Genomic DNA, 17,680 nt, shown 5'->3' with positions numbered 1-17,680 from the left:
CTAGTTCATGACACTTTGTTACAGCAGTCATGGGAAATTTGTACAGGTTACTATTTAAAACACCGGAATTACAAACATATCCTGTTCACAGCACTGGTCAGTATAGATCCCCTATGACAGTATTTCTCACCACACTCCAGCCACCCTTTCCTGCTTTCTGTTTCCCAAACACATGAAAATCATGCCCACCTCAGGCCCTTTGCACTTGCTGTTTCTACTATGTGAACCTCACTTCCTTCTCATCTTCCACCTGTGGCTCCTTGTCATGTTTCAGGTCTCTGCTCACAGAGACCTTCTCTGACCACTTTATCCATTCCTATCATCTCATTTTACTTTATTTTCTTCATAGCACTGATCAATCTCAAGTTATCTCAATTATTTTATTTGCTTGCTTATTTTTTGTCTGTAAAGAAGGTAAGCTCCCTGGGATCAAGAACCCCTCCCACCTATGCTGCTGCATCTCCAATGCCTAGAATGGTGGTTGGCAAGTAAGAAGTACCTGTTGTATCAGTGAGTCTTACAGGTAATAATATTTATAACCATTATTATTACCCCTATTTTAGAGATGAGAAAACTGAGACACAGAGAAGTTCTGTAACTTGTCCGAGGTCACAGACCTATGTATTAGCTTCCTAGGGCTGCCATAACAAAGCATCACAAACTGGGTGATTTAAACAACAGAAGTTCATTGTCTCACTGTTCTGGGGCCTGGAAATCCAAGATCAAAGTGTCGGCAGGAATTATGTCTTCTAAAGGCTGTGAGAGACCAGTATGTTCCAGGGCTCTCTCCTTTGCTTATAGATGGCTCTCTTTTCTCAGTATCTCTTCATATTGTCTTCCCTCTGTGCTTGTCTGTGTACAAATTTCTCCTTTTTATAAGGACACCAGTCATATTGGATTAGGGCCCACCCTAATGACCTCACTCAATTTGATTACCTCTATAAAGACCTTATCTTCAAATAGGTCACATTCTGAGCTCCTGGGGGTTAGGACTTCAACATAGGAATTTGGGGGGAGGGGAGGACACATTTCAACCCCCAAGAAGCTAGTATGTAGCAGAGGCAGGATTCAAACCCACATCCATCTGACATGACATCACTGAAACAGAGATTGAGGTGACCATAGTGGACTATGACATTGGTGACCTCTGTTGGGCTCCTCCTCCTGATATCACACCCTTGTGCAGTGTCCTCCCACTCTGAATTGACCTGACCACATGACTTGCTTCAGCCAATGGGACATTAGCAGGTATGAAGCTCTTAGAGGCTTACATTAAGACTTGTCCTTGGGGCGCCTGGATGGATCAGTCACTTAAGCCTCCGATTCTCGTGAGATCGAGCCCTGCATCAAGCCTGCTTAAGATTCTTTCTCTCTCTCTCTCTCTCTCTGTGTCTCTCAAAAATAAATAAACATTAAAAAAAGTGTGTTTTTATTGTGTCTCAGACCCCAGAGATCCACGGGTCTCAGGGGAGCCCTGAGTAGTGCAGGGCTGTCAATCCATAAAGCTGTTAGGGGTATTCTGACTTCTCCCACTCGATCCTACCTACTCATTTATAACAAAGCCAAAAGCCTGGGACATACCAGAGATACTGTCAAAATAAAATTAAAGAAAAAAAGAGATGTCAGGCCAAAGCCAAATGCAACAGGACAAAGAGAGACATCTCCCCCAAGTGGGGATTGCAGGAAATGCCTCCCGAGAGAAAGGAGTTCTCTGAATGAGAACCTGAGAGGTAGACAACAGTCCGGATCTAGACCAGGGATGCAAACTCAGTGCCTCCTGGGGCAGGCAGGGGATGGACATGGGGAAGCACGCTGCATGGGGACCAGGACAGCCACTGCTCAGCTGCAACTCCAGGCTCTGCAGAAGGTGGGGTCTTGGCTCCCAGAGGGGAAACATCCCCACCAGGGGACACAGCAAATATCCCATTAAATTTCAAACTGCAGCTGCCATCTGGTCTCTCTGGGCTCCTCCTGGCTCAAGATGAGCAGGCAAAGAAAGAAGCCACTGTCCTGGCAGGAAGAATGGCCATGATCAGTGGGAGAAGACAGGGCTGCCTTCCCACAAAGGGGTCAGAAAGACGATTCACACTCAGATGATTCCACCTGGGCATCTCTTGCCTGCTTCTGGCAGTGTCTTAACTTGACTATACCAAAGTACCACAGAGTGGGTGGCTGATAAGCAACAGATATGTATTTCTCACAGTTCTGGAGCCTGGAAATCCAAGATTCGGGCGCCAGCGAGATCAGGTTCTAGGTGAAGATCCTCTTCCATATTGCAAACTGCCAACTTCTCCTTGTGTCCTCACTTGGTGGAAAGAGGGAGCTCTCTGGGATCCCCTTTAGAAGGACACTATTCCCATCAAGACTGCTTAACTTTAATGATCTAATCAACTCCCAAAGACCCCCCCCCCCAAACACACACACACCTCCAAATACTATCACAGTGGGGGTTAGGATTTCAACATGTGAATTGGAGTGGGGGTAGGGGACACAAACATTCAGCCCATTGCACTTGGGAAGGTCAACTGCATCAGCCACAGCCTTGAGTAGTGCAAGGAGACCAGGTGTTCAAGAGTCTTGAGGATGAAGATCTTGGTCAGTCCCAGGTAAACCACTGAGGCAGGCAGGCAATACAACCAAGGGCAAGGGGTCAGAGCCAACGGCCAAGAAAGAATTTTTAAAGACAGCTTTGGTGCAAAAAGGTGATTTTATGAAAGCACAAGGATAGAACCCATGGGCAGAAAGTGGTGCCCGGGCACCATGAGGACAGACTGGTTGTATACTATGGAGCTGGGGAGCAGTAAAGTCCAGGGGAAGTTTCCAGTGAGATTTTCATATGCTAAAGAAGACTCCCAGGGTACTGGAGGCCTAGCTCTTGTCAAGCTAGGGTTGTTTGCCCTCTAGCAAAGCATTAGCATTAAGATACTAGGAAGTTCCTGGAGAAACATTTTACTCTGCTGGCCTCAAGTATCTATCAGTGGGCTGCAGGTTGTAAGGAAATTTAATTTTATCTGCCATTTCCTTCTGCCTTTGTTTCCCACATCAAATGGTATCAGAATTGAGTTGAATTGTAAGACACCCAGCTGATGTCAGAGTTGCTTGGTCTGGGGAGAAAACACACTATAAACGCATGTGTAATTGTTAAAGCAGATGTGATATACTCTCTTACCCTTTTCATCTATTTCACCTAAGAACATATTCCTTCTCCTAACATGGGAGGTTCTCCCATGTATTAGGGCACTCTTCCAAGAAACTGGAGTCTGGGTTGTATCCTGGTTTCCTTATCAGGGCTAGGATTTGGGAGTAGGGACTCTTTTGACACAGTGGGTGGTTGAGGCTAAGAGTCCCTCTAGCTGCTGTGGTGCCTGAGTAGGTGCACATGTGTGTGGGATCCAAGGAATTTAACAAAAATCCCCTACCCCTGGACAAGCAGAGCAAGACTAACTCCATTTTGTGCTACAGCCACCATCTCATGTATAACCCCCACATGACCTGCTTATTGCTTAAGACACTCCCCCACCCTAGTCAAGCCGCTGAGTACACCCTTACTGGAAACCGGCTCAAACAGGAATGAGGAACCCCTAACCGCCAAAGAATGTAAACCCCGCCTTTTGCCCGCCAAACTTGCGTCAATTCTGACCAGAGTGATAGGCTAGTTCAAACAGTTACTATAGGGTAAATTGTAATTCAATTGGCCACCTGCGTGTGGACTGACATGACTATGCAACTTTCTGTGTGTGTTACAATCTCATTGGCCACTGGCCCCTATAAAACTGCTACACCTCTTAACCTAGGGGTCCAAGTCCCTGCTCCGCTGTGTCGGGTATACTTGGGCCCAAGCTCGAGCTTGCAAATAAACCCTCGTGCGTTTGCATTGGTATGGGCTGCTTGGTGGTCTCTCGGATGGATTTGAAATCTGGATTTGAAATCGGGGGCATTACAGTGTGGGGCACTCCCCAGCCCTGGGGGAATATGGCAAGGAAGGGCAGTCCCCTGTACGGTGCTGGGGGGGTAGAGTGCAAAAGCACCTTTTCAGGTCTCCTGGTGTATTCGTTGAGATTTCTCTCTTAGCTAAAGAAAAGTGATCTCCACTTTCTTTTTTTTTTTACGTTTATTTATTCTTGACAGACAGAGCATGAGGGGGGGAGGGGCAGAGAGAGGGAGACACAGAATCTGTCATGCTGTTGGCACAGAGCCTGACTCGGGGCTCAAACCCACGAACCACGAGATCAGGACCTGACCCAAAGTCAGACACTTAGCTGACTGAGCCATCTAGGCGCCCTCCTCTCACTTTCCTTTCTATCGGCCATAAACTTTGTTCTTGCTCAATCAATCCCACCTTCCTTATTCGTTGGCTAAAGGAGGGGGCCTTTGGTAAAAAGAAGTGCTGGGTGAAGGGAACTGGTGTCAGAACTGCCTTTCTACCCCCACATTGAAGCTGGCTGACTGCGTGGACTCTGGGTGCATCTATCCACCCTCTTCCAGAAGGGAGGAGGCTGGGAGTGATGTGGGAAACAAAGAAGGAAATGGCAGATAGAATTAAATTTCCTTATAACCTGCAGCCCACTGACAGATACTTGAGGCCAGCAGAGTAAAATGTTTCTCCAGGAACTTCCTAGTGTCTTAATGCTAATGCTTTGCTAGAGGGCAAACAACCCTAGCTTGACAAGAGCTAGGCCTCCAGTACTCAGGGAGTCTTCTTTAGCATATGAAAAATCTCACTGGAAACTTCCCCTGGACTTTACTGCCCCCCAGCTCCATAGTATACAGCCAGTCTCTCCTCACGGTGCCCGGGCAGCACTTCCTGCCCACGGGTCCTATCCCTGTGCTTTAACAAGATCACCTTTTTGCACCAAACACGTCTTCAAGAATTCTTTCTTGGCCATCCCCGCGAACCCCACCCCCAAAAACTTCATCACCATTTACTTGGAGACAGCTCAGATTCCACAGATTAAGGTCTCAGTCCCATGAGACTGCCCCTCCACCCACCTCCACTTCAGACGCCAATTCCAAGTCTGCTTATAACCTGGGCTTCTGACCTACCAGCAACGGATGGGAGATTCCAGCGACTCTCTCCTTGTGCTCAATTAATTTGCTACAGCAGCTCGTAGAACTCAGAGAAACATTGTACTTACTAAATCACCACTTTATTATAAAAGGGTATAGCTCAGGAATAGCCAGATGGAAGAGATTCATAGAGCAAGGTGTGGGGAAGGGGCGCAAAGCTCTCTTGCCCTTTCCAGGCCTACCACTCCCCCCACACCTGCACGTCTTCACCAACTTGGAAGTTCTCCAAAGCCTCTCTTTTTGGGTTTACAAAGGCTTTGTTACACAGTCACGATCAATTCAATCATTGGCCCTCCGCGACTAATTCAATCTCCAGCCCCTCCCCGCTCCCCGGCCTCCAGGCAACCAGCCCCCATCCTTAGGTGCGGTCCAAAGGCACCTCATTAACATAACAAAAGACACCTGGCTGCTTTCATCACCGGAAATTCCAAGAGTTTTAGGAGCTCTGTGCCAGGAACAGGGATGAAGTCCAAATATATATTTTTATTGTAAGTCATAATACCTCAGCTTGTACTTGAATAAAAAAAATAACCTCTGGAAGCAAACAGAAAAAAGGAAGAGCAGTGTTTACTTGTGAAGGAGATTACCTGAATTGATGGCAGCAGGGACAGAGGACAGAGCCGCCACAGACAGGGAGACTGAGCTCAACACGAGATGAGGTTGTGAGAGGGGCTCGGGTGATGCCTGCAGGGCCCCCACCAAGCTTGGTCACCAGTGCAGAGTAAGGTCTCCCAGAAGAAAGAGATGCTTTTTTCCTCTCCCGAAGCACCTGGCTGCATCCAGCAAGGGGAATACCTGTCTTCACCCACGCAAAAATTCTGCAGCCCCTGAAGGCAGAGATTTTACACTGGGTATCTCTTAACATGGCTGTTTTTGAACCAGGTGAATATTTATCCACCAAAAGTAAATAAATAAATTTAAAATACAACAGTAACTGGGGTGCCTCAGTGGCTCAGTCGGTTAAGCATTTGATTCTTGATTTCAGTTTGTGAGTTCGAGCCCCGAGTTGGGTTCTGTGCTGACTGCTCAGACCCTGGAACCTGCTTCGGATTCTGTGTCTCCCTCTCTCTCTGCCCCTCCCCCACTATCTCTCTCTCTCTCTCTCTCTCTCTCTCTCCTCTCTTTCTTTCTCTCTCTCTCTCTCTCTCAAAAATAAACATTAAAAAAATTCCACACTTTTAAACTACTTCTCATAAAATTTAATTTGCAAAACTCGTTTTACGAAAATGTTGTCAAGAGATAACAAGTATTGGCGAGGATGTGGACAAAAATAGAACACTTGTGCATTGTTGGTAGTGATGTACATTGGTGCAGCCGCTATTAAAAAAAAACAATAAGGAAGAGGTTCCTCAAAAAGTTAAACATAGAACTAAATATGATCCAGCAATCCCACTTCTGAGTGTATAAATGAAGGAAATGAAAACAGAATCTTTGAGAGATATCTACCTTCCCATATTCACTGCAGCATTATTTGCAATCACCAAGACAAGGAAACACTCTTAAGTGTCTGCTGACAGAAGAATGGATAAAGAAAACGTGGAATGCATATACAATAGAATATTATTTAGCCGCCAAAATAGGAAATCCTGCCTTTTGCAACAACATGGATGACATTGGAGGGCATTATGCAAAGTAAAATAAGACATACACAGAAAGACAAATACTGTTTGATCTCACACGATATATGTGGAATCTAAAAAAACCCAAACCCCTAGAAACAGAGTAGAATAGCAGTTGCCAGGGCCTGGAAGAAGGGGGAAATGGGGAGACGTTGATCAAAAGGCACAAACTTCCAGTTATAAGATGAATGCATTCTGAAGATCTAAGGTATAGCACGGTGACTATCATTAATAATATAATATTGTATACTTCAAAGTTAAGAGAGTAGATCTTAAATGTTCTCACCATAACAACCATGACAAAAATGGTAATTATGTGAGGTAAAGAATGTGGTAAACATTTTGCAGTATATACATGTATGAAATCATCACTTTGTACACCTTAAACATGCACAGTGTTACATTTTAATGATATCTCAATAAAGGGGAAAAAACACATTGTCAAGTTAATTGTCTGTCTAGGCTGGTAATTGAATATGATGCAGTCACTGAAGTGTTTTCAAATAACATTCAACCATGTGCCATGATGTTCAGAACATAGTGTAAATTTTTAAGACTAGAATTCAAAACCATTCATAAATTATTTCAAGTATAGACATAATATAGATAAAATAGTGTGTGTGTGTAATAGAAAAAAATATCGAGTCTTTCTGAGTGGCAGGATGGTGTTGAATTTGCTTCATTTAAAATTTATAATATTTTCTGGATTTTCTATAAAAAGAATATAGGTGTTTTGAAATAGAGGAGCTGTTGTACTATAAGCTATATTAAAAATAAAATAAATGGAAGGAAGTGAAGGGGTCAGGGGTCTTGGTCTTCCCAGGACCTCCTCGGTCCCTTTGCAGCCATGTTGGTCTTCCCTGTCAGGCGAGATAGACTGTTGACCAGGTGAGATTTGCTAAAATCTAGACACATCAGCTCCCTGTTCTCTCTCTAATTGCAGAGGAGTCAGTCCCCAGTCCATCTGTGCCATGGACTGAATGTTTGTGTCCTCCCCAAATCCATGTGTTGAAGCCCTACCCCAAAACATGATGGTATTAGAAGGTGGGTCCTTTGGGAGGTGATTAGATGAACTCATGAGGGTGGGGCGCCAAGATGAGATTAGAGCCCTTATAAGAACAGGGTGACACACCAGAGATCCCTCTCTCTGCCAGGTGAGGACACAGCAGGAAGGCAGCTGTCTACAAGCCAGGAAGAGACACCTCACCAGGAACCTCACAGAACCCATCTTGATCTTGGATCTGCAACCTTAGAACTATGAGAAATAAATGTCTGTGGTTCATAAGCTACTCAGTCTGTGGCATTTTGTTATAGGAGCCCATGTGGACTAAGACGACCTCCCTCCTAACAGCCAGAGTAGAAATTGCAGAACATGAATTAGATGGTGTCACTCAGCTGAAACCACTAGGGGGCCCCATTGCCCTCAGCACAGACCTATACCCCTCCCATAGTGTCCAGCCCTTTCTACCCTTCTGCCATCCTTCTCTGTTCACCACCTTCTCTGGTCACCACCTTCTCTGGTCACCACCTTCTCTGTTCCAGCCACCTTGGGCTTCTTTCAGCTCCTCAAATGCCATCTAGGCCTTTGTCCACGTGGTTCCCTACACCCACAGTGCCATTTTCCTGATCTTTCACCCAGCTAGCTGCTGACCCCAGTTAGCCTCCAGGGATCAGCTTCGGTGTCACTGCCTCTGTAAACTTGCTCTGACTTCCCAAGTCAGAGAGAAGAATCTTCCTCTGAGCACCTGGGCCCATTCTACCTCTCTGAGCAGGTACTAAATCTCTTATAACTATCTATTCATGGTAGAATGAGCCAGAATCCCAACAAAAGAGATGACACTCTCAAAATAGGACAATGTGGAAAATGTAGCTGAGCTGGGCTGGCTGTCCAGGTGGCTCACTGACACAGTTGTTGGCTACAAGCTCATCAGGGGCTGTCAACCACAGCACCTCAATTCTCCAACATGTGGCCTCTCCATGTGATCTGTGGTTCTCAAAGCATGATGGTGGGGTTCCAAACGAGTGTCCCAAGCACATGAAAGCGGAAGTTTCATGTCCCTAAAAGTCCAGCCTTAAAAGTTACACAGCATTATTTCCACCACATTCCACTGGCCAAACAAAATTCAAGGGGTGGGGAAATAGATTTCACCTCTTGATGGGTGGAATAGCTGGAATTTAGAGCTTATCTTTTTTTAATTTTAATTGAAATGCATCTGACATACAACATTGTGTAAATACAAGGTGTACAACATGTTAATCTGACATGTTAATATATTGTAATATGATTTCCATTGTGGTGATAATTAGCACTTCCCTCATATGGTGTAATTATCATTTTTTTCAGTGTTGGCATAACTGAGTTCTAGTCTCTTTGCAAGTTTGCTGATTATAATGCAATACTGTTTTCTATGTTCACTATATCGTATGTTAGATTTCTAGGAAGGGGGTGCCTGGGTGGCGCAGATGTTTGAGTGTCCAACTTTGGCTCACGTCACGCTCTCACGGTCTGTGGGTTCGAGCCCCTTGCCAGGCCCTGTACTGACAGCTCGGAGCGTGGAGCCTCCTTCAAATTCTGTGTCTCCCTCTCTCTCTGACCCTCCCCCACTCGTGTTCTGTCTCTCTCTCTCAAAAATAAATTAACATTAAAAAAATAAAATAAAGGTTCTAGGACTTATATACTACTCATTGTAAGTCTGTACCTTTACACATCACCTGTCCTATCCCGCCCATGGTAACCACCTGGTAATGACTATTTTACTCTGTTTTTTGTGAGTTTGGCTTTTTAGATTCCACATATAAATGATAGCATACAGTATTTGTCTTTCTCTGTCTGACTTACCTAGCTTAGCATAATATCCTTAAGGTCTTTAATTCACTGCAGGGGTTTGTTTACAGAAGGGCTAGTAACAAAGACATAGTTTAGGGGAGCCATCTATATAGGACAGTGTAGTCACGGGGGGTTAGTGGCACCTGAGGTGTCACCACCCCAGGTCTGAAGGGTCATGAGGAAGAAGCGGTTACCAGAACCCAAAAAATAAAGATGTGTGTAGAAATGACTGCCTCACAAAAAGATTGACTTTCAGCCGAGGACCACAGCCAGCCCAAGGCACAGCAAGGGAGCCAAATGAATAAACACTTTGATCTCAGTCTCCTCTCTCTCTCTCCAGTTTTCTGCCAGGTCTTCCCTTGGCCAAACCCAACTAGAAGCCGGAAGACAAGGAGCCCACTGAGGCAATCCACACAGCTCAGCTTCCTGGCTCAAAGAGCAGGGAGGAGAGTGGATCTGGGAGGACAGACAGAAGAAAGCACATAGGGGGCGCCTGCGTGGCTCAGTGGGTTAAGTTTCCAACTTCAGCTCAGGTCATGATCTCATGGTTTGTGAGTTCAAGTCCTGCATCGGGCTCTATGCTGACAGCCCAGAAGCTGGATCCTGCTTCGGATTCTGTGTCTCCATCTCTCTCTGCCGCTCCCACGCTCACATTCTATCTCCCCCTGTCTCTTTCTCTCAAAAATGAATAAACATAAAAGAAGAAGAAGAAGAAGAAGAAGAAGAAGAAGAAGAAGAAGAAGAAAGAAGCACATATGTCCACCTTCTCTACCAGACTGGAAACTCCTGGAAGACTGGCACCATTTGATCAGTTAGGAGGGACCAGACTATGCTGCAGAAACAAGCCTCAATACTCAGTTGAATAAAAGAGCAAAGTTTCTTTCTTGTTCATACAAATGTACCTCCTGGGTGTCTGCTCAATGTGGTTACCAAAGCACACAGAACCTCAGAAGGGTCCCGAGGCTGGCAGAGCAACCACCCTCTGCATGATGTCGAGAAAAGAAACCACTGGAAAGTCTTGAACCAACCATGAAATCTTTTTCCTGGAAGTGACACCAATCATTCCCTCCACAACTCACTGATCAGTAGAGGTCACCGGACCTTTCTACCCACAAAGAGCCTGATGGTGCAACCCTACCACATGTCCAGAAGGCAACAAGCTGGGAATTTGGGGTCAAAAGCACTAACATCCTGTTTTCAGTTACATTCCTGGCACTTAGCACAGTGCTTTGGTAAGGTTTGTTGACCGACTAAATGACTATGGTAGCAGGTGCATTCTCCTGTTGGCCACAGAGAATAGAAGGGTGAGAGTAACCCACAAGTTTACTTGCCCACCAAAGTGATCTTCAGATAGAGAAAGTATAACAGTAAAACTACTACAAGAAAATGGGTAAATATCCATTGTTTACTTTTTCACTCAACATGCATATAATGAGTACCTACCATGTGCCTGGAAGTTTCCAGACCCCTATATATTCTAGGATTTGAGTAGGAAAGATCTCTGTATCACTCAAGATTCTTGTTTGTAAGCAAGATCTGATTAATTAAGTAGTAAAGGTGTTTGGCTAAAAGATATTGGGGAACTTCTGGAATCATCTATACCCAATGAGGCCACAAAAGGAGAAGCTGGAGTCTCCCAGGGCAGAGCTACTGGGGAGGTGACAGGACACAGGAAGCCCCACCCTTGGCCTTTTCTAGTTGTCTCCTACAAGGCAGCTGCCCTGGCTGGTGACGGACACGTTTCCTCTGCCCAGTCCTTTTCTGTCTCCTCCCCCAGCTCCTGGTTTCTTCCCTTGCCCTGACTCGCTTCGCCATCTCTGCCTGCCTCCCCCATTACATAACTGTCCCCCGTCCGAAGGGCCCTTATGTAACCCATGTCACCTCAGGCTTCCATCCCCACCTCAGCCTCGCCTGTCTGGTACAATCTTTCACAGTTGGCTGAACCAAGCCCTCAGCAAGCGTGTGGGGCTGGGGAAAAGAAGGAGGGAGGAGGAGGAGAAGGAATTCCTCATCCCCACAGTGGGACTAGACGAAACTTGACCGGCAGGAATGAGCTCTGGAGGAAACTCTTTCTGCACACAAAGCCTTGGTGCCTGGACTGTTGTCAGAGGACTCAGCCTGGTTTCTATGCTTCATCTTCCACTTTGGCAAAATGTCTGCACCCCCAAGTTTACTGCAGCACCATCCACAATAGCCAAGACATAAAAACAACATAAGTGTCCACTGACAGATGAAGGGACAAAGAAAATGTGGGGTATATATACAACGGAATATTATTCAGCCTGAAAAAAGAGGAATCCTGCCATTTGTGATAATGTGGATGAACCTGGAGGACATTATGCTAAGTGAAATAAACCAGACACAGAAGGACAAAAACTGTATGATCTCACTTACAGGATGAATCTAAAAATACCGAACTCCCTAGGAATGGAGAGTAGATTGGTGGTTGCCAGGGGCTGGAGGGTGGGGGGCAATGGGGAGATGTTGGTCAAAGGGAAACTTTCCGTTACAAGAGTAATAAATTCTGAGCATGGCCAGGTCGTGCTGACTATAGTTAATGATACTGTATTGTGTGCTTGAAATTTGCTAAGAGAATAGGTCTCAAGTGTTTTGACCACCGAAAAATAAAAAACAAAACAAAACTATGCAAAGTAATGGATATGTTAATTATCTTGATTGTGGTAATCACTTCATAATGCAGACATATGTCAAGTGATCATGTTGTACACCTTGAACATTACAATTTTATTTGCCAATTATACCTCAATAAAGCTAGAAGAATAATTTTAAAATAAAATGGGGATATAGTATACCTCATAGGATTGTCACAAGGATCAGAAAAGTTTCTATATAGAGATAAATATATAGTGTTTAGAATAGGGCCTGGCTATAGAGATGTTTGCTGTTCTTTTTGGAGAGATGGTTTTAGATAAGTGGGCCTTGATTGGTGGTTCTCAGACTTAATGGCCTCAGAACCCCTTTACCCTCTTAAAATTGACAGAAGACTTCAAAGAGCTTTTTTAAGGTGGGTTATACCTACCAGTATTTACTGTATTTTAAATTAAAACTTATAGCATATTTTTAAAACAGTTATTCATTCATCTAAAAATAAGCTCATTACATGTTAACATAAAATCTTTTTATGAAAAGTAACTGTATTTTCCAAAATAAGAAACTCTTAGTAAGCAGCATAGTGATATTTTACATTTTTGAAAATCTCTGTAATGTCTGACTTAATAAAAGGCAGCTGGATGCCACATCTATGACTGCATTCAAGCCAGTCGAGGTATCACATGTCTTGAAGCCACTGGAAAATTCCACTGGATGCTTGTGAGAGAATGACAGTGAAAAAGGCAAATAAGATGTTAGTACTATTATGGAAACAGTTTTGATCTTGTAGATCCCCTGAGAGCTTCCCTGGGCCACACCTTGAGAACTACCTGGTAGGTGGAGGAGATGGAGAGAGCAGAGACAAATGGGAATATTTTCATGTTTTCACCCAATTTGTATTCACCAAGGAATACTGAGGAAAAGTCACTAGAGATCAGATTTGCTCTCTTGACCCAAATCTCCTCCAGTCTTTTAAACTAAAACAGCACTACCAGACCAGTACTGGGCACTGCCTCTCTCTGTCCAGGCAGGATTCAAAGCCGTTGACACATATTGTTACTGCTCACTCAACTCTAATGGGTGCAGGCTGTTATGATCAACCCGCCCCCACCCCCGCACAGATGTGGAAACCAACCGAGGCACACAGACTGAGTGACTTTTTCCAAGGTTGCACAGCATTCCAGAGATTCCGTGTCCAGTATTTCTGATTCAGGAATTCCTGCTCTTAGATACAGAGTTCAAGAGTCTCCCTCCACCCGGCTTAACAGTTGTTCAAGTGGATGCCGAAGTCTTCATATAGATCCCTGGGCGTCATCCCCGGTGGTTCTAGCTTAATTGGGAAGGTCCCAGGCACCCATTTTGCTTAAGGACTCAGATGATTCTAAAGGGTAGCCAGGATCGAGAACAATTGAGCTAAGGCCTTGCTACCCAAACCACCAGGGAGGGTTTTAATTTGAAGAATCCTCCCACACACCAGCCTCCAGCAAGGCTCTCTGAAGCGAAATTTGCTTTTGACAAGAGCCCCAGGTGATTTGCATTCACGTCACAACATGCATTTAGCCTGGGCTAAAGGAACGTGAGCTGAGATTTCTGCCAGAGATGAGAAGGCAGGATGGGGTAGTGGTTAGAGCCCAGGCTCTGTGACAGGTGCAGTTGTCCTTCTGTCCACAACCCACCCCCACCTCCCATGGCTTCTTTCTTAACCTAGGAACCCACACCACTCCGAGCTTGATAGCTGAGTAAGGACAAATGCTCCTAAAGTTTTTGAGACCTTCACTGTGAAGGTTCATAGAAGCCTGTAAAGAAATAATCTAGGGGCACCCAGGTGGTTCAATCGATTGAGCATCCAACTTCAATCAGGTCATAATCTCGCAGTTTATGAGTTCAAGTCCCATATCTGGTTCATCACTGTCAGTACAGAACCTGCCTGAGATCCTCTGTCCCCCATTCTCTCTGCCCCCTGCTGCTTTCACTCTGTCAAAAATAAACATTAAAAAAAGAAAGAAAGAAAGAAAGAAAGAACGAACGAACCTAGGACTGCAACAATTCAAACAATTCTTTGTTATATTTTAATTCCTTGCATTTTATTATTATATTTTTGTTCCAGTTTTATTGAGATATAATTGACATGCAGCACTATGTATGTTTAAGTTGTACAGCATGATGACTTAGTTTACATACCTTTTGAAATGATGACCACAATAAGTTTAGTTAAGATCTTATATAAGACCATCTTATACAAATACAAGGGAAAAAAAGAGGGGAAAAAAGAAAAAAAAATTTTTCTTTGTGATGAGGATTCTTAGGATCTACTCTCTTAGCAACTTTCAAATATACCATTCAGCTGTGTTTACTGTAGTCATCATGTTGTACATTGCCTCTCCAATTCTTATTTATAACTGGAAATTTGTACCTTTTGACCACTTTTAGCCTATTACCCCTCCCCCACTCCCTGCCTCTCATAACCACAAATTTGATCTCTTTTTCTATGTGGTTTTGTTTTGTTTTGGTTTGTTTTGTTTTCCTTTTTTTTTTTTAAGTTTATTTATTTTTGAGAGAGAGGGAGAGAGAGAGAGAGAGAGAGAGAGAGCACCTGTGAGCAGGGGAGGGGCAGAAAGAGAGGGAAAGAGAGAATCCCAAGCAGACTCCATGCTGAAAACACTGAGATCATGACCTGGGCTGAAATTGAGTGGGACACTGAAAGACTGAGCCACCCAGGCACCCCTCTTTGTTTGTTTGTTTAAGATTCCACATATAAGTGAGATCATACAGCAACTTTCGGTTCTTTGTTTTATACAGAGGTGGGAACTTGAGTTTGCCTTTAGGAGCAAACAATTCCTTTGTTTTGGGTACATGGCAAGGCACCTTCTAGCAGTGAAATGGTGAAGCAGAAATCTTTTCTTGAGAGAAGAGAGCTGCTTTTGTAGAAATGAAGTTGCTTCAGGAGAAACTAAAGGGTGGGGGGCACCTGTATCCCATCCAGCCCTGGGATTGGGGTTTGATCCCTCTGAGGCACAGTGGTGACATTCAGAAGCTTGGAAGCCCCTTTCCTGGGTAGCTAGCTGAGACTCTCAACATGCACGGCTCCCTATCTGGAAGAGACACACCTGAGACAGACATTGAAGTTCCGGTCTCAACCACCTTTCCCTCACTATCCTTCTTTACTGAGTCTCCGTGTGCCAGGTGCTTGGTTCCCAAGTCTCCCTTGCATCAGGAGAGGCTAGGTAATCTGTTCTGGCCAATGAAATGTAAAAGGAAGTCTACAGCTGGGAAGAGAGGGGGAGAGGAGATAGTTCTGGTAATGATTTCCCTCCTGGGTAACAGGGAGGTCATGAGGGGAGCTCTCTTCCCTGAACACCTTCTGTCCTCCATTTGGGGACCATCAAATGAAGACCTGATGCTTGATGCTGTGGCAACCATCTTGTGACCATGAGGTGCCAAGTTCAGAATGGTAGAGTAGACGGCTGGAAAGAGCTGGGCCCTTGCTGACATTGTTGAACCATGAATCAACAGTGAGATCACCCACATCTCAACTTATCATGTGATAACAAAAATCCCTATTGTTTAGGCCATCTTTTGTCCTGTTACTTGAATATTTCCTAACTGACAGCTTTGGGGGCATTGGGATATCATCACCATGGCAGCCTCACAGGGGACTACAGGGGTTATCATGAGACTACTCCAAGCAGTCTTATGGACCACAGACAAGGAAAGACCTGGGGGAGCCAATACAGGAAAAGAAGAAAAGGTGGCTACCACATGGTGATTGCAGCTAGCACTCTGATTTGTGAACTTCTCTGATGTGCCCTGTTGGGGACTCTGGAAGTAACTGACGTGCCCTTTGCAAGAGTGACTGAATCTTCCAGTAATGAGTGGCATAAGTTATAGACCAAAGACATTAAAAGCAGTGCGGTGATCAACTAGTGATGTATGTCACAGGCACAAAATAATAGAATGGTAGCAATGGTGTGTCCACATTTGTTTTTTCCTAGCCACTCACTCCAAAGATGTCGATGCCCAGAGATGTCGATGGCCTGAGTGTCCCCCATTCCCACTCCAGAGGGAAAGTCAAGTGCTGGAGTCTCTGAGCCCTTTCCTGAGCTTCCTTTCAACCTTGCCCAGCAAGGACCCCCGTGACTCCATTAATTAGGAGGTCTTCCCACAACACTTTGTGCTAACCACCTCTCTCCCACTCTGCTGATAGCAGGACCCACCTCATGTCTATCTATGAACCATAACAGAATGAGGCACAGAGCCTGGCACTTAGAAGGCACCCAAGGAAAGTGTTAGTGACACCATCAGGGTTCAATATTTAGGCAGTCGCTTGCCTGAGGCTATTATAGAAGTATTGAAATTTCATCCTACCAGGCACCTGAATCCCCATCATTTAAATTCATTCATCCTTAGGCTTGCACTGATATTTCTGGAAACTTCATCTGCAAGACAGTGGGGTAGAGTGGAAAGAGCATGGGTGGCTAGGCTTTCATCCTGCCTCTGCCACTTACCAGCTGTGAGAACTTGGAGAAGTCACTCAACTTTTCAAGCCTCGGTTGTGTCACAGCAAGATACAGACACCCACCTCCGAAGGTACCGTGGTTAAAGCAACATGACCTGTGGAAATGGGCTTTGGCAACTCCAGAGCCCTGAGCAGCACATTCATCTGGGAGTTGATCTACTTTGCAGAGAAAAGAGGATCCTGACAGGATTGAATACAGAATAGACATACTCTAACAGGAGAAACAAGGCTGGAATTTACCTATTCATGTAGTCAACAAATACCTGATGAGCCATGCCCTGTACTGGGCAAGGAAAACAAGGATGAACAGCAGACATGGCTCCTATTCTCGTTAAGCTTAGAGCTACACTGTCCTTACAATAGCCACTACCCACCTGAGGCTACTTAAATTTAATTTTTTAAATTTAATTTTAAATTTAATTTAATTAAAAACTGACATTTCATTTCCACAGCCATACTAGTAAAATATAAAATGCTCAACAGACACATGTGGCTAGTGGCTACCATAGCTGACAGTGCAGATATAGGACACTTCCATCCTTGTAGAAAGTTCTTATTGGGACAGCACTGAGATATAATCTAGCTGGGGAGACAGACACTAAACAAAGAGCCACACAGACACCTAATGACACACTGTGACATTTGTCAGTGGGAATCCAGGGGCAATGCTCTTGTCACTTTTCAGTTGAGGAATAGAGCCAAGGAAGCCTCTGTTCTTCGTTTGCCCAAAGGGGACTGAACATTTGAGAACCTGACACAGCTCCCTATACCTCCTAGAGCTGTTCTCTTCAAGGCTAGAGACTGAAGGAGCCTTCAGGGACATGAAGCTCATCTCTGAAGATGTCTGACCTTGCAACAAATTACACCAGTTTAGCCAGTGGATAAAAGAAACAACCCGGGTTGAACTCCCAGCTCTGACAACTGTATGACCGTGAACTGGTAATTAACCCTGCTGGGCCTCAGTGTCTACATCTGTTACACAGGGTGAATAATAATATCTGGTCTAGAGGATTACTGGGAAGCTTAAATATTTTAAAGAAC

This window comes from Lynx canadensis, chromosome E3 (assembly GCF_007474595.2).
Source record: "Lynx canadensis isolate LIC74 chromosome E3, mLynCan4.pri.v2, whole genome shotgun sequence".
In the NCBI taxonomy this organism is placed as follows: Eukaryota; Metazoa; Chordata; class Mammalia; order Carnivora; family Felidae; genus Lynx; species Lynx canadensis.
The sequence above is the reverse complement of the archived record's forward strand: the minus strand, read 5'-3'. Positions refer to the sequence as shown.